Source organism: Zosterops lateralis, assembly GCF_965231275.1.
Source record: "Zosterops lateralis genome assembly, chromosome: 1".
Taxonomy (NCBI): Eukaryota; Metazoa; Chordata; class Aves; order Passeriformes; family Zosteropidae; genus Zosterops; species Zosterops lateralis.
The window spans coordinates 94259985-94281857 of record NC_139762.1 but is presented as its reverse complement, the minus strand read 5'-3'; the positions used below and the strand labels follow the sequence as shown (position 1 = coordinate 94281857).

General features: G+C 35.0%; 1 protein-coding gene across 2 annotated transcripts in view; it reads left to right on the top strand.

Annotated features, from left to right (window-relative positions):
• ZNF407 (zinc finger protein 407) overlaps positions 1-21873 on the top strand; it is a 334832-nt gene that overhangs the window by 248668 nt on the left and 64291 nt on the right. The window contains exon 9 of one of the 2 annotated variants that reach the window (XR_014590699.1): positions 15987-16054. The exons of the other annotated variant lie outside the window; for it this stretch is intronic. The gene's annotated coding sequence lies outside the window, so the exon portion shown is untranslated. The remainder of the gene's footprint in view (positions 1-15986; positions 16055-21873) is intronic. 2 annotated transcript variants of the gene reach the window in all.

Below are 21873 nucleotides of genomic sequence, written 5' to 3'. Positions count from 1 at the left end.
CTATGCTCCTACTTCTTTTATACCTTGCCAAAATGGTACTTCTTATTCAGTCTGGGAACTAATAACAGATAACAGTTCTCAGAAAACAGATTTTAGGAGATTTAAAAGAACTTACCTACATTGATGTAGTAGTATCTAGAGGAAACATAAAATGAAAGCATCTATTGATAGCAAGAAAGTCAAAACTGATTATCAAGTTGTCTCAAGAAACATCAAAAAGTTTTAGGCAAACATTTTTAATGTAACATTGATTTGGATTTGGCATATGTATCCAAAATTCAGAACTCTATTTGAAGAATTTGAAGTTAAGAATTATTAAACAACCAATTGTACATTCAGTAAAATAGTTTTAGTGTTTTCTGGAATGTTTGAGTAATGTAAAATTAAAAAGGAAAAGCCGTGGTGAAACATTTGGAGTCCTCACGTATTAGTGCATATCACCAACACAAAGTGCCTGTGGGATAAAGCTGCTTCTAGTCAACTCAAGTTAGCCTTGTCTAGTAAGGATTTATCTACAAATCCTTGCTGTTACAATAATATTCAGTGTTCTATTAATTGTTGGTGACTCTTTCTTTTGTAATCCACCCTCCTCTGAGCAAATTCGGCTACTATCAAAATTGTCAGTAAAATTTGCTGAGCCGCTTGTGTTTGCTTCTATCCACAAACAAAAATCCTGAAATGTGAAGTCAGAGGTTTATAGTATATGAAAATAATGAAATCTCAGTTATCTGTAATTCAGCACAGCCCTACTTGTAGTACAGATCAAGAGGGCTAAGTCAGGGAAACACAATCCTCTGTTCTTTGTTGTAGTTGCGGGGAGGATTTTCTTGCATATGCTGTTTCCTGCAAAACTTTGAGCTGTGTAAGTGACCAGCTGTTTGCATATACTTCTTATAATGTCTCGAGATACCAGTTTTTAAATTATAAAAGGCAATCATGCTAAAATTAACAAAAATAGAGCATTTTGGATAAATAAAGCTATTGTCATATCTGATATCTGGTATGTAACAGTCAACACCAATTGCAGAAAGGTATGGCCAAATACTCAGGGACACAGAGTAAATGGTTATAACTTGGCATAACCAGTTTAAGGCTCCTGAGGATCTTGGAAAAGCAGAGAAAGCAAATGACACTTTGATGGAGACACTAGAACTCCTGATTCTGGAAGTACTTCAATTTTGCTTCCACCTTGTCACCAAAAGTGGGGAAAAAGGGATTGATTTGGGGGGAATGTTTTTCTGTAAGGCAACTCAGACTCTGGTATGAAGTGGGTTACAAAAGGTGTCTGTGCAGGTGCGCAAGTGGCTCCCAGTTTAAAGATCATTCATTTTACAATGCCACTGCCATATTTCTGAGGGGATTCTGCTGTGCAGAAGTAAGCTTTAATGTGATCTCCACATTGTGCCATGAGAGAAGTTTAGGCATAATGATTTTTTAAAATTCTTTTTAAATTTTATCAACTGCTAGACTTTGTCTTTTCTTAAATTCACAGCTTTTCTTTTTCTTTTTTTCTTTTCTTATGGATGATTTTCAAAATAAATGCAGATCCTTTCAATATTAGCATTAACAGATAAACTGAGCTGATTAAAGTTATTTTTGTCAATGTTTTTTTTTTAAAAGAAATCATTGTAGAATTTGCAATTTGATTGCTGCTGATGCTGATTGGCAGAAGTAGGTCTCTTTCTTGGCTAATCTAGAATTGCAGATGTTATAGAAAGAAATGGCAAATTTAAAGTTGTACTTCAGTTTAAAATATAAAGTTTTATGTTGATAAAGCTTTTAGTGCATTTGAATTTATGTTTCATTTGCATACCATAGCATTATATTGCATTTCCTAAAGTAGTTCCCTGTTTCTCCAAATACTATTGTGTACCTGCTACTGACTTCACTGGGCCTATATATGTCTAAAATTTGGTGGAACATAAATGTCTGTATTTTCAATAGGTTTTACTAATTTACTTTTGTGTTTCAGGTACTCTCTCTTACTTTGAAAAGAAGGTAATTGTTGCCCATACAGGAATGCTCCACTTGCATTCTTAGAAAGAAACTTGATAATAGATTTAAAAACTATAGATAAGTTCTGATGGGCTTTGGCTATAGTATAGCCATGCTATAGGGTAGCCTTTGGCTACAGGATAGCCATAATAGGATAAATAGGGCCAAATGATAGTCCTTATTTTTCAGGATTTTCTGACTATAAATAGACCCATACAATACCTATTGTTCAAGAATTTACTACCAGATTCCATATTTGAAGAAATAAGAAAACATGTCATAAACTTTCAAGATTTGTGGTAGTTTTTAAGAAGCCTGAAGTCTTTTGGAAAGGCCATGCTATCTGACTAGCTCATATTTTAATAAAAAATTTAACATGAATTACATATGAGTAAACATAATTTCTAATGCTCTGGTAAACAAGTACAGTGTTATATAGAAGAAATTGCAGTGTTTTGGACAGAGAGAAATAGAACCAATCCAAGTTTTCAGTCTGTACCCTGCTACAGTATGGATTGTACACAGCAAGATGTTTTCCAATAATTAAAGGCCTTAGGCTTCTAAGATGCTTGGGTCTAAACATGGTTATTGTTACAGTTATACGAGGTGGGAGATAACTTAAATGGTGTCTTTTCACTTTCCAGTAAACTTTTATTTTTTTGCTTGCCTTGTTTAGAAATTGAGTTTTAAGTGTAACCAACTGTTATGAGCATCTCTCAGCAAGGCAAGAGCTCTGGGTTTCTAAACGATACTGAGATACAAGATTTGTGTTATTGGGTGCATTTTTAATTTTATAAGCTGTAATAAATAAGTCAGTAATGGAATATAAGACAGATTTCATTTCATTGTTGTGATTAATTTTCCATAGAAATACTGCATTTACATTTCACACTTTTTCAGCAATATTTGAATAGATTTATGGTTCTGCAGTATTGTGATTTGGTTTAATTTTTATCATGTAGAATCAAAATTTCATTGCCAATTTTTGTATTTATAGGCTTGTTAATCTGCATTGATTTCTTAGTTTGGTATGGGTTCTGAGCCGAAAAATACAGTACATCACTGACTGTTCTATCACCTGACAGCGACTGATAAAGCATCCGTGCAGAAAGTGTCAGAAAAGGTTAATATTTATTGATTTTATGGCGCTACAACCAATGTAGTTTTGCCATCAAAGATGTATGGCCACCAGCAATGGAATCTGTAAAATTGCAGGTTGGATGCTAGTTTTTATTATAACCTATGCCAGTATTCTGGCCTTAAAAAATGGTAGATATTTAATTTAAGACAAAAGGTTTTGAATGTACAGCTGCTGTATACCTGCAACAGGAATTTAGTATTCTAAAATTAAATCCAAGCACAGCGTTTAAAAGTTTAAGGTGTTGGGGGTGCATGGGGGGGAGAACACACAACCTTGAATTGCAAATGACAATCACATTTAGCCTTTTCATCCACTTAACTATGTGCTATTGATCTGTAGAAGGTGCCTAAGCAAATGATAGCTAAAATTATGAGCAATAAAGGGCTTGCTTCTTCAAACAAAAAGTATATAATTAGTAGGAGTGGAGGAGGGGGCAGAGCCTGTGTGCAGTTTTAAAGGCATTTAAACAAGATGGACTGAGTGCAGCAGCAGTTTGTAAGAGTACACAAGGAGAAATCTGGTTGCCTTGAAGCATAAATCCATGGTCTGGTTGCAGCTTGTGTGTAAAAATTAGGCATGCACTCCAGCCTTTACATTTATCTCTATCAGGGTTTGCCTGACAGAAAGACAATCTGTTGGTTTGCCTACATCAACTAGGGAGAGGAAAATCTTGTGAAGCTTTGGTTCTTCTAAATGCATCCATAGTTTGCATTTTTATTCTATTTTTCATTTAGATGACTCTTGATATCAATCTTTTCATAACTGATAGTTCTATTGATACATCAGGAAGGTTTGCAAGAAGATAGAAGAATACTTACTGAAGTGCTGAAAATTAGTCTACTAAAATGCATATAGACATGCACAGAGCTTGTAGAAGCAGGTTTGTAGGGAATATTAGCAAGATTTGGCCCCAGATTTTTAGAATCCCTGTTTAACTATTTATTACAGAAATATTATTTTCGCGGTACAGTTTTGCATGCAGATTTTCTCCCCCCCTTTCTTTAAGGGACAGTGTCAGGGACAGCAGTAACAATGGGTTTGTTTTTGAACAAAACCTAATGATAATTCAGCAGTGAGAAACTCTTACTCTAACATGACTAGTAGAATAAATTACATGGCATACAGTAAACATGCTTTAGATCGCCTCTTCTCTGTACCACATTTTTCTGTTGAGCTTTATACCGCCAGTTTGTCTGGGTTCTTTTTCCCCAGACAGCTTACCCATTTTATTGTGCTCATTTAGAGGAAAGAAAAACTGTTTGTCTCCTTGAAAGGCAAGAGAACAGTGAGTAGAAAACTACTTTTATAGCTAAAATACCATTATAATATATGGCAACTAAAATTCTAAAATTGAAAGAGAAGATACAAGAGAAAATCTTAAATCACTTTTTTAAAGCCACTGACAATTTGAAATATTCCCATGAAGATTTCTATTTTTTTCTTCCTTCCTTGAACTTAGTAAAATGTGATTTTTAGAATGATTGTTACAATAACTTTTTTAATTTCAATAATTCAAATAAGATCCATTCCTCATATAACTCCACCTTTTTTATTTTAATGACTGTGTCATTAATCTTACATTTTCCATTTTTATTGGGCTTCATTTTTTCCCCTTCTGATCTCTTTAAATTACGGCTATGAAATGGCATGCACTCAGCAGTGGCATGCAATGGCTGCATTTTTACATCCCTTCTACCCCTTTAGTCTCATGTTTTTAATTTTCAGTAGAGCCAAATGCCAACAACCTTGTGGCTTTGTGGTGTCAGTAAGTGACTTCCAGGCTACAGCTCTGGATAGCAGCTTAGTGACAGAAGGTTTTTCAAACACTTGATTTCTTTTTTTTTTTGCCTTTTTAAATTAAATATCACTGCTATGAACTATTTGTTATACTTTCTTACACCTTCACCTCAAAATTGGTTATTACCATACATAATGACTGATATATTGTTAGCTGATTTTAACAAATGATTTTGTGGAATTATTACTTAATTCATAATGTAATTAATTTTTAGTGCTCAGCAATACAGAATTGGAGCCATATATTTATTTTACATTGCTTAAGCATAAGAAAACTGCATTGCCCAAAATGTCATTCACTGGGTAAATAAAATTAATTTATTATAGATTTCTCCACACAAATTCGATGCAAAACAAAAGGATAAAGGAGAAAAGAGGTATTTTGAGACCACAACTCACTGAATGATTACATAGGCTTATGTGCCGTCATTGAGTCTATGTGAAATGGTAAGCAAAATAAGAAGCCCTGAAATTCCTTATAATTCAAATTTTACTTGTACTCAAGAGGCTTTGTGATTGATCTTCAAATACAGGATAAGCAATGGTCCATCAGGTTAGGGTTAGGGTTAGGATTTGATTCGGATTTGTCTGTGGTAGTGCTGCTCTAACACCGCTTTATGTGCACTGTGTGTGTGCTCCCTGTAGTGCTACAGAACCACCAAGTGTCTTCACCAAAAGGTAGTATTTGCTTATATTTCACCAAAAAGGTTGACATGAGCCAGAAATTATTGCATTGTATTTCAGATCTAAGGGTATAAAACCAAAACAATGTTATTGAAATCTCTGTTTACAAAACCCATAAAGCAGCAGAGTGTTTCCTCAAGAACCAGTGGTGTAGCTCTGCTGTGGGCATGGAGTTGCACTGGTGCATCTCTGGAATGCTGCCATGGTAAGAGGTATTTGAGCTGGTGTGGAGGAGGAAATGGACAAAAGTCTTACCAACCCCACACAATCCAGCTCACCACTTACAAGCCTGAACACTCTGTCTTGTAAGCAGAGAAACACAGAGCCCTTCATACAGGATATGGGGATAACTTCATGTTTGGTAAATAATGTGACTGCCCTCACAGATCTGTAGATCTGGCATTTAATCCTTCGCAATTCTTTGTCATTATTTTTCTTTAGTTAATCAATTGCATTTATATTTATCTACCATTTTCTTCAAGTGTTTCTTGCTATAATACATGAAATAATTTATTTAGGTTTTCTTGAGCCTCCTTACCAAAGTGATAAATTTGATTGCATTGCTATATTGACTGAAACGTTACAGAGCAGTTAGTTTTTATTGTTTTTGTAGGGTAAAATATGTGATTTTATTGTTCATTTTTATATCTCAGATATCATCTTTTATTAGAATTTTGAAATGTATCATCTTCAAGACAAGATTTATCCACAGTGCTAAGTACACATTTTAAAATGCTGATTATTTAACCTGTAATTCATCTTAAAAGTCAGATTTTGATTTTTGGTAGAGCCAGGAATGTAAGCATAATTTCTTTTGCAGTATCTTTTTCTCAGGAAGTGCTCATAAGAGTTGCAATTTCCATCCCACCCCTTTTGCTTAAGGACGGAAAGAGCAGCAGCACCTATCTGAAATTATTGTGCCAAGACTCTGCCTTATCCCTCTTTCCTTGTTCTTGGGTCAAGATATGGCAGGCAGAAGGGGAAAGGTTCCAGTTCTGTGTGGATGTATGTAGTTATATATAGGCAAATATTTTTGGTGAATAAACTGTGTATTACTTATGTAGTAAGTTTAGATTTCTTGTAATTGCAACTTTAAAATTATTTGTTGATTTTGGAGTAAATACAAAATCACAACTATTTAAAGCTGTAATTCATGTAACTAATATGTAATATGCTCAAATATAACTTTTTTTTCTAGATGCTTTACCTGGGAAGGTTTAATTGCTTGAAATTCCAAAGTTTCCTATGGATATCTAAGCCCAAAGAAAGATAGGTCAGTTTTCTGTGGACACTTTACTCAAGCATTGTGTTTTTTTCAGCAGCAGCTTTTGCACATTACTGCAATTCACTATGTGGTACTTAAGCCTTCAATTTATATCTAAAGTATTGTTAACTAGGGGGTCACCAAGTTTAAGATGAAGTGTGGAGGAGTCAGGTGATGTGTTCTGTTTCCCCTTATGTCATCATCTTTACTTTTCTCTGTAGTGCAGTGCAGTCAAGGCACAAATGTTATGGGTAACTTTTAAATTTTTGATTAGTCCAGCTGATATTTAGAAATGAAGTATTTAAACATCACTGTCAATTTGGGGATTTTGACCCAAACAACCTTTTTTTTTTTTTTTTTTTTTTTTTTTTTTTTTTTTTTTTTTTTTTTTTCTTTGCTCCTGAGGAGCAAATGCAATCAGTCTTCAGAGGCTTCAAATTGTCATTTACATTCCTGTAGTGAAGTAGCATTGCTGATAAAAGTGTGCTTTATTCCTTTTCTACTGTCATTTGAGACAGAGAAAAGATTGGGACACATGCTAAAGAGCTGGTTACATTTTTCAAAGAATGCAGTTATTAATTAATGCAATTCATAAACCAATCTACACAGATAAACTAACTCATTGAAACTTCATTGTGATGTGGGGGAAAAAAGGAATAGCTGTAATTTTGAGGAAAATGCTCTGTATCTTTCATATCAAACTGAGACAGCAACTCCCTATCGTAAGCATACAGTAAAAATTTACTTCTTCTCTTTGCAAAATGAGTTTGCTTTCTTTGTGTTGTGTGTCTGTACATTCCCACATTTGTTAACAAAACCCTGGTCAGTGATGAACTTGAAAAACATTAGGAAGGAAGATTATTCTGATAGTAAGGCTCTCAAGATAAATGGTTGGACTTTCGATGTAAAAAAGTAGGAGACTTTGACGGTGGAACCTATGAAATTGTCATGAGTTTCTTTAATTTCTTAGTCTCCCCTTTTAAAAATTTTTAGTGTATTTCAGGAGTAGAGAAGCAATATTATACAATTTAGAAGCAATCCAGATAATTTCAGATCTGTAGCAAGAGAGAGAGAGAGGAAATGGGGTAATTAAAGAGGAATTAAAGTCCAATTCTGTAAGCATGTTACATACTTAATTACCTTGTAAATGTCCAGGCTCCTGATGAAATTGTATCAAATCCTCAGTTCAGGCACGCATGTATGGATGAGGCCTCTTTCACACTTAGGTAGGGAGCCGATGGAAGGGCCTCCCAAGGGACTAATCTTCCCCTAATACAAGGCATCTTTTCAAAATCAAAATTGAACCTATTCTAGTGTGATGAAGATGTATATTAATAATGATGCGCACTGCCTTTAGTAATGTGGCAAAAGGAAATGGAAATTGTGGATAGGGCTTCATCTCAAAAAAGTAGTTACTGGTGTGTGTTAGGAATAGAGTGGGGGAACAAGCACAGGAATGTGCACTTGTGTTCCAAAGAGAAGAAACAGTGTTCCCCTTACTGCTGGCACAACTTGGCTGCTGAAAGCAGTATTCTCTAAGAAAGTCTCTTCTGTAACTCCTTTATCAGACCTGGTCAGCAACAGTGCCAAATCTAAAATTCCATTCTGCCTAACTGTGTCATCTCATGCCTAGATTTGCTGGTCCAGGGACATTATTTTCAAGCAGTATGTTTTGTCATAAAGATAGTTGGTAAATACTGCAGCCGTCATTTGAATGAGAATATATAAGCTGTCTGATCTGGCTCCTGGTTAAAACTCAGAATTTACAAATGATGCAAAGATTCACACACAAAAGGTGTGATTCACAGTACCTCTGTTTCCTTGTGCTTTGTAGACCTATGTGCAACCACGCCCTTCACCTTAAGCAGGCACAGAGTGAAGCTTTGCATAACTGGTGCTGTTTCAGCCTTCGTATCATAAAACAGCAGACTACACGAAGAAGAGAGCCTGGATAGGCTTTTCCTCGTTGTCTAAAATTGCTCAGATGTAGATAGGGCAAATGTAAAATCTGAATACCTCCTAAAACTGGGTCATTTGTTGCCAGGGGTTGGGTAGAAGGAAGGACATAGAGTATTCCAGCAGATTTTTATCATCAAGAATCATTAGCTGCAGCTGGCCTCAGCTTAAATAGCTCTGAACTTCACCATCTTATGGTGGGAGACATTTGACCTTCATCTAGTCCAAGAAAATTAAGAAATTGGTTCGTCCTCATTCCCCATACATACTTTCTCTTCAAGACCAGCCAGGAGTTCAGCAGAGCTGACATTTGGCCTCTTCTTTCTTAATTTTAATAGTTGTCTTTGAAAGAAATTGCCAAATTATTAAATGTTTAATATCACAGCACTTAAAACATATAATTTTAAAACAGTCATGTATAATATTCTTTTATGTGCATATGTAGTAAAGTGCACTTATATCTTCCTTTGTGTTTGATCATTAGCAGATATATTATAATGTCAATATATGCTATGAATGATATTTTAAACAAACCTTCTACTGACTTGGCTGTAAACTTGTGAAAAAACATTGGTTTCACCTTAAGGTTTTAATTTCCTTATGTTTAGTATAAAATCAATACTTTAAGAGTGACTAAAATAACAACCAGACAGTATTTACTGCTTTTATGCTGAACATTTCACATCAGAAGAATGTAGGAGGAGTGTCTGAGTTATAATTTAAACATTTATAACCATCATTCTACTTCATCTGAGAAAGCTTACTTTATTAGGTCTAGAATTACAATCTATTCAATTAAAGCGTTTCTCAGATAAGTACTCTGAGTGGTAAGAAGTATTTTCCTAAATCTCAGCTATAGACACTTGAATCTATATAGTCCTTCACCATTAAAAGTCAGGAATAGTTTGTCTGATATCAATAAAGATCAGTTTAAAATTGCTGGAAAAGAATGAAAGAATTGTGTCCACTACATTGTCTTTAAAAATAATGTTAAACGCCTGAATGTGGTTATTGGAGTGTCTGTTCATAGATGTATGAGCTAGATAAAGGGCATTTTGCCATAATGTGTCAGATTATTTTGACTTCAATTTTTCATGAGGCATGTTAAGTTAAGGTAGTGCCTAATGTGAGTAATAGTGACAGAATCTGACCTTTGCATGTGATTTTTTTCCCTTTTCTATAATGATAGTGAGCATCTGAAGTAAACCTTATATCAGCCAGAAAGTGTTACTTTTTGTCATTTTTCACAGTGAACCAATTGGAGTTGGTTTTAAATCTCTTGTCTCGTGATCCATAGTCTTTCTTCTTTGTCCTGTCTTACTTTCCAAAACAGAGCATAACTAAACACTTTGGAGTGATCGGTAAACCACTTCTTCGGCAAAAATGTAGCACTACAGAGAAACAAAACAAAACAACAAGCAAACAAAAAAAATACACCAAAATGTAACTCAAGTTTCTTGCAAGTTGGTACAATTGGTCTTACACTGACTATACCTCTATAGCTGTAAGGATTTCATCTAGCAGTGGCACATTCTTTTCCTAGATTATGAGTATCAAGTTCAGAGATAAAAAAGAAGTGAAGGATTACAACCTTGAGTGCATTTCATTTTTGCCCATTCCAGCTTGAGGAAGGCTGTTCCAGACTGGTCTTGCTTAGTCCTGTATTTTTGTCTCATAACTTCAGGTTATTTTGCTACATGTCCTTGAAAGAATTCCTTTGTCTGGGTCATAAATCCTTGCCAAGCCTTTTCTGACTGCACAGGATGCACATAGGTTTTGTATTGTCATTCACGCCAACGGTACGTCCTCTAAAGCGACACTATGTTTTCATTAGTATGATATGGCAAAAATTATTTTTAAATAGGTGCTGGCATTGAATTTTATATTTCACTTTTATATATGCAATGAATCTAAACCCCAAGGTGGGTACCTTGTAAGTATTTAGTCACGGCAGGAAGCATTATATCCAGGTTTCTAAAAGTCAGATGAAGCCAAGTGGAAACATAAACACTGTTTAGTGTTTGGCTTGATCTGGTGCTGAAGTTAAGAGTTTTGAGAAACAATCAAAGATTAATTAGTCAAAAAGAGCAAGGCTGTAAAGTAGACAATGTCATATGAACTGATAGGTCTTTCACTCTTGCAACTGCAAGCTGATACCAGAATCACCAGCACCAGCAATTTGTGCCTTTATTTGGTGATAAATTAAAGAGGCCTCCCTGAGCTCATACAAGCAGAAAGAAATGATCTCAGACGTTTGTGAGTCACACTGTGTCTGATTAAGTTAAAGGTATAGGAGATGCAGAAAACTGCTGTGTGTGGCTATTTCTGATATATTGTGTTACGGACACTGCAGCAAAGACAGACGTTGTAGGTTTGGCATACAAACACAATGTTGTTTGATCTAACCAGTGATGCTGAATTGGTCAGCAAAAAGCACCAGTGACAGACTTTCAGCTGAATATACTTTTATGGAGTTGACCAACAGTTCTGATGTATTTTCCAGGCAACTGATAGTGTTTTCCATAGTCCAAATCTGCTGAGACTGCTTCAATTGCATTTATCACTTTTAATAAAGACTAAGTAGAAATTCATGTTCTGTATTTTTCTTACATTTGACATACTATGAAGATGACTCTTTTTTGCTTTAAATCCCATTATATTTCTAGAAATACACTTTTTCAGCTCTGCAAATCGAGTGAGAAACTTTCTAACTAGAATTAGATAACAGTTACATCTTTTCATGACTTACTTCATTCACGCTGTTCTGAAATGGAGGTCCGTATTGCTCCTGGATATGGGAGCTGTGCTTGCATCCATTTGCTCTTCCAGGGGAGCAGCAGACAAGACTCCACAGGAATACAATACTTCCTGTGTTTGGAGAACCCTTAGTAAGACATTATAAGCAAGTAACTCGATTGTGAACTCTCTTCAACAATGTACTAGCTCCAAGTGCAACAAAGCAATTTGTTTTTTTACTTTGAGATACTATTCCTTACCATGTTGCACTGTCCTGTAGTTTCATCACTGCTGAAAACAGGGGAGCTGCTTATAAGAATTATTAACTAAGTTTTTGAAGATGCTGACAGATCAGTTTTGTTAATAATCAATATTAAATTTGCTTATGCTCTTTGGTTGGAACATAAGTATAACATGGTCCATAAAATTCTTTTAGAGCTTTGTGGATACTTTAATGCCTTGATGATTAATGAATTGTTGTAAATCATTACTTTTTCGCAGTATTCATCATGTGTTAGTTTGAGTTGCAACATTTTCTTGCAATATACATTATACTGAGTGCAACAAACATATATATGAAATAATTGTACTTTTCATAAGTACAATTTTCACTTTTTTAAGTGTAGGGATGCTGATATTTAAAGTGGTTGATTATTTTTGAGCAAAGCAGAACGTATCACACGGCAGTGGTGTGCTGGAATAGCATGCTCTACTACATTAATTCAGTCTTACAACTTTTTGTGGGTTTCATTCTGAGTCTGCACAGGTTCTATGCTCGTTTCACTTCTAAACTGAAGATGTTTTTTACTGCAGTTGTATTATGGAAACGTTCCTTGATGTGGATTTATTTACAGTGGTGTAAAGGCTGTTTTTGTTTAGGTGGGTTCTTTGTCAGCCATGTGTGCTGGACATTTTTAAGACCAAAGCAGCTCACTATCACAAGGATTTTATCACCATTCAAGCTCTAGATCTGGTCTGGTAGTTGGACATTGCAGTGGTTTTGGAGTTTATTTTTGTTTTGTTTGGCTTGATTGTTTGGTTGGGTTTTTTCCTTTTCTTTGTTATTGGTCTAGCTGAATTCTTAGTAGATTATTACAAGATAAGACTTACTCTTGCAGTGGTAGAGAAAATCTAAGTTACAGGCTGTTTGCACAAGTCTTTTCTCAGCCTTCTCTTTTCCTTTTTTTTTTTTAATTTGTATTTCTTGATTTCTTTTCCTGAAAAGGATAAGTAATGCAATTTTCTCTTGAAAGATAAGATCTTATACCAGTTAAATAGTGAAATATAATTTTCCATATTTTTCTTACCAACTGCTTATCTAAAAGTACCTACTTTTGTACCTGTGCAACCCAGGTTTATGCCTTTTTGGAAGGGCATTTAAAATACCGTCTAGTTTGCATTCATTAATTAATTGATTGTGTTGTTTAATGCAGCAAAATAGAGTATTACCAGTAATATGTTTAATAAATCCAGTAATATTTATGATGTACTTCTTGGCCCAGTTCACAGTAGTCAGGAAAGCCTAAGCCCATGACTTCAGTATTTTCCACTGGAGGAGAAATATTTCCAGGATATTATATTCCTGATTTAATATTTTGCAGAGTATAAACAGATTTTAAGCAGGGGTATTAGATGGCAAGATCAAACTGCAAAGGATGATGTACTCTCTGGCCCTGAACAAGAGCCAGAGCAGAACACCACGTGTTAAAAGATTTCTAGTGAGGACAATGCACATACATGTTGCTTCTTCTGTTGTATAACTTTGATCTTTATTAACATGCCAAGAACAAGCCAGTGCCCTTACAGTAGAGCTAGATAGTTTCATAAACCTATGCCTATACTTCTCCTACAAATGTTGATTTACCTTTTATTAATCATCTTCCAGGTAAATCTGGTCACCTCTTCCCTGTGGTTAATTGCATGCAAGAAAGGAGTACTTTTGATCTAATGCTACATTAGCTTTTCAGAATTAATCAATTAAAATTCAGAATTTAACATATTATACAGATATTTTCAATACAAAGGAGCAATATTTTCTGTAACTTTCTAGAAGTGCTGGAACTCACATAAATAAAAACAGATATGTTCTTCAGAAAATGCACACTATCATGAGGTACATTTGCTACCTATTTTGGTCCTTTCCAGTATTATCCCAAGATCTGGGTCACAGGTAATGGCAATTTTCCTAATTTTGTTACTACCACTAAATATTAACTCTTGTAGTCTCCAGACGTTGAAATTTGCAGGAACACGCATGAAAGTTTTCAGTGACAGAATCCCTAGGAGACCTGTGTTAAGTGTACAGTCCAGCAGTTCATTAGAGTTCTAAATTTAAAACAAAATTACATGACATGAAAACCAAGGATAAATATTTTAGTCTTTCAGAATTTTTTTGCTAATGCAATAAAAATTTTGCATTTCCTGAATTAACTTTATAAGTGCAGTATAAATTAGCTTGACTTTAGTAGCTGCAAAAATCATGTAATAACATGTTCCTCCTATGCTAATATTTAGAACCAGATAAGTATTTTCATTGGAGTTTGCTATTGTAGATTAATTATTTTTCCCCTGTTTTTGAGGGTTTTTTTGATTTTTTTTAATCCTGGAGAGAATAAAATACTTTTTGCTTTTAAAACATTGAAGTCAGTTAAAATAGGCTTACTGATTTTTATCCAGAGTGTAAAGATTGTGATCAGTTTCTGGGTTGCTGCCATCAATATACATTTAGGTTATGCGGGATTTTGTCTTAATATGATCAGTCTTTATTTATGTAAAGTAGAATTCTGACACCATTGATCTGTATTATTAAAATGCATAGAGCAGCTATCATATCCTGGGCTTCTGCTGAAATATGCTTTTAATTGAAGCAGAATTGTAGTAATATATTACCAATGTGAATCTAGTTAAGAGTACAGCATTGACTGGAGTGCTTCATTGTTGTACAATGGGCTCTGTTTTGTGGGGTTGAGTGTAAATGTTGTCATGTGTCTATGAGAGGTGCTCAGTGCAAGAAGTGATCATATAAAGATTTTATTCTGGAAGATGTGCACTTACAGTTGACACGACACACAGTGTTTGTCCATGAGAAAAAAGGCTAGAGCTGTATGATGTTTGTATTTTAGATAGATATTTTAGATATACAGTTAACACTCCAAAAAGGGGGAGTTCATGCCCATGTCTAACTTAATAGTGCCTTGGTATAGCAAATATTTCTGAAGAAGTCCTTTAATTTTGCTTTCTAGAAAAAGGAAAGAAAGGGACTTAAAAAAACAGTAGCTTAAAAAATAAGCTTCAGGTGAGTAAAAAACACTGAAGAGAAGCTGGAGTTTTTATACCTTTCTCTGTCTACAGTGCAAAGGCCAGGCACTGTGACTCCGTGGGGTACATTTCACTCTTGCTGCAGAGTGACTCAGAAAAAAGCCAAAATGTGAGGAAATAGAATCCTTACATTTACCATTTTCATGTGCCATAAAGTGCTAAGCTGATTCAGTTCAGTTCTTACCCATGAATGTCAGTGTTCATGTACTTAGTGCACAACTAAATTATTAACATTGATTTTGGGAACATCAATTGTGACCTTCAATATATGTGCTAATATTTACTTGATAGGAACCTTCGTTTCAATGCTAGTAAGTTTTTAGTCATCATGACTATGTAAAGTGTGTTGAAAAGCAAACGGGAAGTGAACATCTCAAAGAGAGTATATAAAAGAACTTTGGGAAAATGTGAAATCATATTCGTGTCAACTGCTTTTCAAGACACAAGAACAGACAGATCTCCAATATCATTGAAAGGTGGTACATTGGGAGTGGACAGAAATGTGTGTATTTTACTCAGTGCAATACTGGAGCAGTGTTTCTCACTGTCACAGACTATTGTTGTTGTGAGTCAGATTTAAAAATTTTTCACAAGCTGTTTCCATTGGCTTGAGAAAGTATGTTATTTTTCTGAAAATGCAGGTATTTACAGGAATATTAGAAAGGAAGGAAGGGTATGGTAGGCAATTGGAATATCTGGTAATAGACAGTCATTAGAAGTTAGTAGACTTTCTCTTTTGACCAAAAATTTTTCAATAGTCTTGAAAATAAATATTGCTGAAAATAAATAATGCTGAAACTGTCAAATATCTCTTGTAGTCTAGATCTTGAGTCAGGTGGAGAGTATTGATAAGAAATGCTCTAGTGTTTCCATTGTTCCTGGTCAGTTATCATCATCTCTTCTTCCATGCAATAAGTTTAGTTGAAAGTTTTATAACTAGACAAGGTTGCATTTCATATGTTGTTGTTATTTGCAAAAAATAGCCTTCCACTCCCAAGTAAGTCAGGGATTTCAATTTTTAGGGACATATTGGTACATAAATACTGACGCATGAGCAAACAGAAATAAAAGTCAGTTTTATAACATGTTTTTCAGGCACTTAAAAGAAATTGGGGATGCCAAAGTAGAGAACTGCTTCCCTAGAGTGAATAAAATTTAGCAATGTAAGTCCAGTTGCTTTAACAAAGCATACATTCCAATACTGCAAGCAGTCTAAAATTATCATCATCAGTGAGTACATTAATGAAACCTTGTTTTTTCTTGTAATTTCAAACTGCAAAAACAAGTCTTTGGGGCATAATAAGATGATAGCATACGGTATCTGTTTTAATAAGTGATGTTCAGATAGGAAATACCATTGGATGTTTATATTCTGAAATCTTCATTGTTAAGTTTTTCTTTATTTGGTGAATGTTATTGCCCATGGTGGCCACAGTCACAGGCGGAACAGGCCTGTCTTGATGATTTAAAAAACAGCCCAAAAAAAAAAACACCAGGAAAAAAAAAATTCCTCTCATGTTCTACTCAGTGACTCAATGTTTTCTGGCATAGGGTTATTCTGTTGACTGATTGCCACTGGATTTTATTTATGTTTTTTAATTAACAATTACAGTTTAAATATCTCATATAAATCTATGGTCTGGAGGGGGTGGTTGTTGAACTTTATTATGTTGTTTTAGTATGCAGAAATATCACAGTATTAGATTTCACTAGATCCCTGCTTTGTAGTGGTTCTCTTTACCTTTTAGGAGACCAAAAATAACTAGTTAATTTTGGGTTGGTCTTTGTTCCAGTTTATGTAATTTCACTACAGAAACTCTTCTTTAAGAACAGGAATCTGCAAGGCTTTATTTTTTTTTAAAACAAGCATATTGCAGCTAAGGACTGTTCAACTAATATAGTTTTATGGGTTATAATGAGGGAGCTTCAAATCATATTCACCTTTAATTTCTATAATATTATTGCAACAATGAATAAAGTGCTTAATTACCTTTCCAGTATGTCAGGGTCTTTTCTTTTTCTAAATATGCTATAGGAAATAATCACAAAGGATTTAAATTGATCTCTTTTATACTCATCTGCTCATGTAATTGATTCCCCAGTATTGAAACCTATTCTTTTTGTCTGTATACCGAAGATTTCTTTGCAAAGGTCCAGCCCCAGCAGGTTGATTACACACTTGTTACCTGTAATTCAATACAGCAGTGCCCTGTTTACAAAGTCCAGATTTCCTGGGCTGTCAGTTAGGGCAATCAGCACAAAGACCAAGTGCTTTTGGAACTAAATAAACAATGAGAAAAACATTCAGGGCTGCCAGTAACCTTCACAGGTAATTTAACAGCCTTTGACTACAAGGCATCAGTTGCTGTAGATGTCTGGCGAATATGAAATCTGACATTCTCCCTTGCCATGTTCTGCCAATAGGTCGGTGTGTAATCTCTCACCGAGGCTCGCCGCCGCTCCGCTGCGCTCAGCCAAACCGCCTTTATTATGACGGGCGCCCACACCTGCGCTCTGTCACCTACGCTCTTCTGAAGGGATAGAGACAATTGTTTACGTTTGCAGGGTTAAGCAAATTTAAAGTCCCTCCCTTGTCCCCTCTGCCATTCCTCTTCTGGCCAGCACCCTAGCCCGTGCAGTCTTTTTGATCTCTTCTTAGAAGTGTTTAAATATGAGGAAAGAAACTGCTTGGTCAATTCTGCATAAATCCGACTGTGTTTTTATTGCAAACAAGGAACAGAGTTATCTTCTATTGTCTAGATGACCTTTAAGTACAGATTATTGTCTAAAGCTTTGGTTTTATGTATTTTTAATTTAATTTGTTTTATTTCTGGTGTATTTGGTACCTTTCCTGTTGATTCGGATAATGATTAGAACAGCTATTTTAAATATCTCTGACATATTGAAGCAGACAAAAAATATCCATGAGGAGAAGAAAACAGAGACAGAGAGTCATCTTAGTCTGTGTAAGAAAATTTCACATATTTTACTTCAGCATTCAAATCTCTTTGCAAGCAGATAAAATTGTTATCTACATAAGTTTAAAAGTGCATCTATTAAAAAGCCCCAAACCCATAAAAAGCAAGTATAATACTTGTAAGTTAAATGTTTATTGTCCATATAAACTACCCAAACTATCTGACAAATAAGCATTTTCTTGTGTACCTACAACATACTTGGCTCATAGAATCATGTCTGTTTCATTATTACTGATATATAAATCTGTAGAGTAGACATCTTTCAAGCTTTTATAAAGAATGCATTTTTTCATAACAAATATAAGAACTGAAATTATTTGAAAGAATTGTGAAGATATATTATTCAATTATGCTTTAAACAGAAACTCTTTTAGTCTTTCGCTGATGAATTTCTGAGTGCCTTGTTGTGTTGTGTGTAATAAGAGAGAGCTGAAGGTGTTGTGCAAGAGACACTCCCCGATGCTCGATTCACTATCTGCCCTCTAGTTCTGTCTCAGGCAACATGCTTGTGCAGCTGTAGATAGATATGCATCCATGACTGAACACCAAATGCATGTATTTGGTATTACTTTAGTTCTAATTATGTCTGACTTTGCAACGAACATACAGATTTAAATTATATGTGGACATGATTTGAATTGTTTTCTGGTGGTATTTTTTTTTTAATTATATTGTTCTCTGCAAAAACAGAGGCTAGAACAATGGCAAACCAGAAGCAGTTTACAAAAAGCATAAGTAATTTAGGTGAGAAATTCCAAAATCGTTTGAGGATCCCTAAATATTTGTTGGTCTTTCTGTCATCTCAGGGGAGCAGGGAAGTGGATAACAGCACCACGGTTTTCACTGTGCATTAATGGGGTCAGTAACAATGCTGTGAAGGCAATGATCTTACTAAGAACAAAGTATTGTAAAAATTTAACTCATTTGCAATATCTGGGCACAGCCACAATTAAGAATTCCAGTGTAGAAAGTGCTAATGTGATTGTAAGTGAAACAGGCAATTGGGCATAGCATGGTAACCTGTGGGAAGCAGCCATGTCCTGCGTGGGCTACTCGTGGAAACTTATGGAGCGAAGAGTGACAACTCAGTATTTATGGCATGTTTCACACTAGCTGAGCCATTATATGGTCAGGATGGGTTGGATTTAACTGTTTCAGCAATGGCAAAGTAGGGAAATGCCACAGCAAAGTGTTTCTGAGTTGTTATCTGCTCACTTGTAGCTCATTTAAACATAGTGCACTCACTGCAGCCTGATGATTATGTATCTGTACCAGGTTTTAGGCTCATCTAAGATAATCAGTGTAATACTGTCAGTAGAGATCACCTGTAATTTTTCTTTAATTATTTCTTTTCCATTACAAAATAATCTATACTTGGCAAGAACTAGGATGATTTTAACTCCCAGTCAAATACTTGATCTGCAAGGGTAGCTATGTTTCTGTTATGCCCTGAAATCAGCCTTACCTGAAAGTAAAATAAGTGAGAAGTAAGATCTGATTCTCTGAGAAATAAGATCTGCTGAAGTACCCAAACACACCTGTAGCCAAGTGGACTTTTTTCATAAGGTTTGTCACAGACTCTTAAGACATTTCTCAGAAGCACCCCTAAAATCATTGCTGCACAGTTGCTTGTTTTGCAAGATAAGAGAACAAACCCCAAGGAAAATTGCAGAAAAGTATCAGAAGACTGGTAACTTTTGAATTGCAGTACCACACTGCCCAGTGATTCCATTAGCAACTGATAAATCCTTCTGCTTTAAGTTTTAGTCCCTCTTGCCTTTCTGTATTGAATGATGGGTTTTTCTGTGTGTGGATGGGAGCTAGATTTAGAGACAAAGGCCAGACTGCTTCTTTAAGATGAGAACCGTCCTAGATTGCTAATTTATGCTTATTAGTGGGTTTGATGGCAAAAGCAGCACACAGGTCACAATAAGTGGAGGGCTAATGTTAGGACTCAGCTTCATTTTAAACAAGATTATGAACAAAATTTAAACATGATTGTGAAGAAATTGTGTCTAAGAGCATTTGAGTAGGTAGATGTGTGCAACAAACTTTGCATGTGCTTCTGCTTCAGGATCTCACCTTCCACTCAAGTTCTGAGTTGATGAAATTCTAGCATAGGTAGGGCTCTTCATAGTTATTTTTCAGCTCCCAAACTCTATCCCACACATTTGAAATACTTCCATTTTACTACTTTGATTTTACTAGTAATTTGTCCCTTTAAATTTTTTTATTTTATTGTGTTTTGTGTCTTATTCTGCCACAGAACTCTCCCGATGGGCAACACTTGATAAATTTCAGCAGCAACTATGTCCAATTTAAACAATGAAAAAAACCAGTTACTACTTGGTTTAAAAAAACCCGATACAAAACCTGGATTTTGCATCTGGAATTGCAGCTACTCCTTTATTTATCTATCTTTTGACTGAATGGAAAGCCCTAGCTATCTCACTTATCTCAGTAATCTACATTAAGCACACCCAGATAAGATAATATTTACATATTGTTGCTTTCAAAACTAAATCTTTCTGTGGAAGGCTGTGGTTTGTTGTTAGGTTTGCTTCCAGTTTTCATTGTAGACTACTTCTCCAGTACACCTTATTTTTCTGATCATGCACAGTAATCTAACAGTCAAGAGTGATCAGGAAATGGAGAGAAAATGCTGCTGAATCTTCAGCTCTGCTGATGGTTTCCCATTCCCCAAACAGAGGGAAAGCATCTGAAGGCAAATCCCACATGTTCTGCATCTGCATATAAAGTAAATCAGGATAAAACTGTTAGATTTTTCCTGGAAAAAAAAATGGTTAGCTGTTGTTAGCTGGAGAATGATCTAGTTTTAGTCTTCTATTTTAATGAATTGCTTCATACCTCTTTACTTCAGGGCAGATTTAATACTACTGTTGATATTCTGATATCTCTGGAGTGTAATGTATTTATGTTACAGTATAATTGTATTTTACACTTCTTTGTTTAACTTTTGATTCTCAAATTCATCTACCCGTATCAGAGGGGAAAAGAGACTGAAGATATTTTAACTGTGTTCTAATCATTCCTGACTCTTAATTTTTAAATAACATATTAAGCATGAGGTTTTGTCTCTCAACAATATATCAGTTGAATAGGATCAGGCCCTAGTTCAAAACAGAATTCTCACAAATCAACTTGATGTATTTTTTAAATCCAGAAGAGTATTAGGACTGTCAAAGGAATTCTTCCTTACACCTCATTTTCTGTCAGCAGGTGTTCGTTCATTTGTTTGTTTGGTTTTAATTCAATTTGTCATCATGAATGCCTAAGCAGGTTAACTTAGGTTAGTAACAAACACCAAAAAGATATATCTATGCCAAATGAAACAGGGTTTTCATAATTGAAACACACAATAATTAAGAAATTCCTACTCTAAAGTGTTGTTGTTAATAAGCATAAAGCAATATCAGTAACACAGTAGAAATGCTGCACAACTTCAGAGAATCTTTGACAAATGCACTAGTTTTACCTGTAGTGTCCTTAACTGGGGTTTTACTGAAAATCACTATACACACCTGAATTAAAGATGACACTTCTGACAGTCAAGCAAGTAAAGCTTAAAGAGAAAGATGTAGGAGAAGGCAGCCTTCACACAAGGTACACTGCTGTGTAAATTAATTCTGGGAGATCAAGAAGCAATATTTTATAAGATGTATTTGTAAGTTTCCTTTGCCATCCATAGGGTCTCTCTCACCCAGGTCTCCCATTCTTTTCTTTTTTTTTTTTTTCCTCCTACATATTCTCTGTAAATTCTTTTCTTAATTATATCAATGACATTAAGAATTCTTGGGAGGCAAAAACATATTCATACAAGACCCATTGTATCTCTGACAGATTTTATGATCAAGGAATTCAGTTGGAATTTTATCAGAATATTACAGAAGAACTATCACTGCAGCTACCTTTACTTATGTTCTGGAAACTTTAGGGTCATTTTTATGAGAGGAAAAGGAAGTTGTATGCTTTGGGGTTTTGTT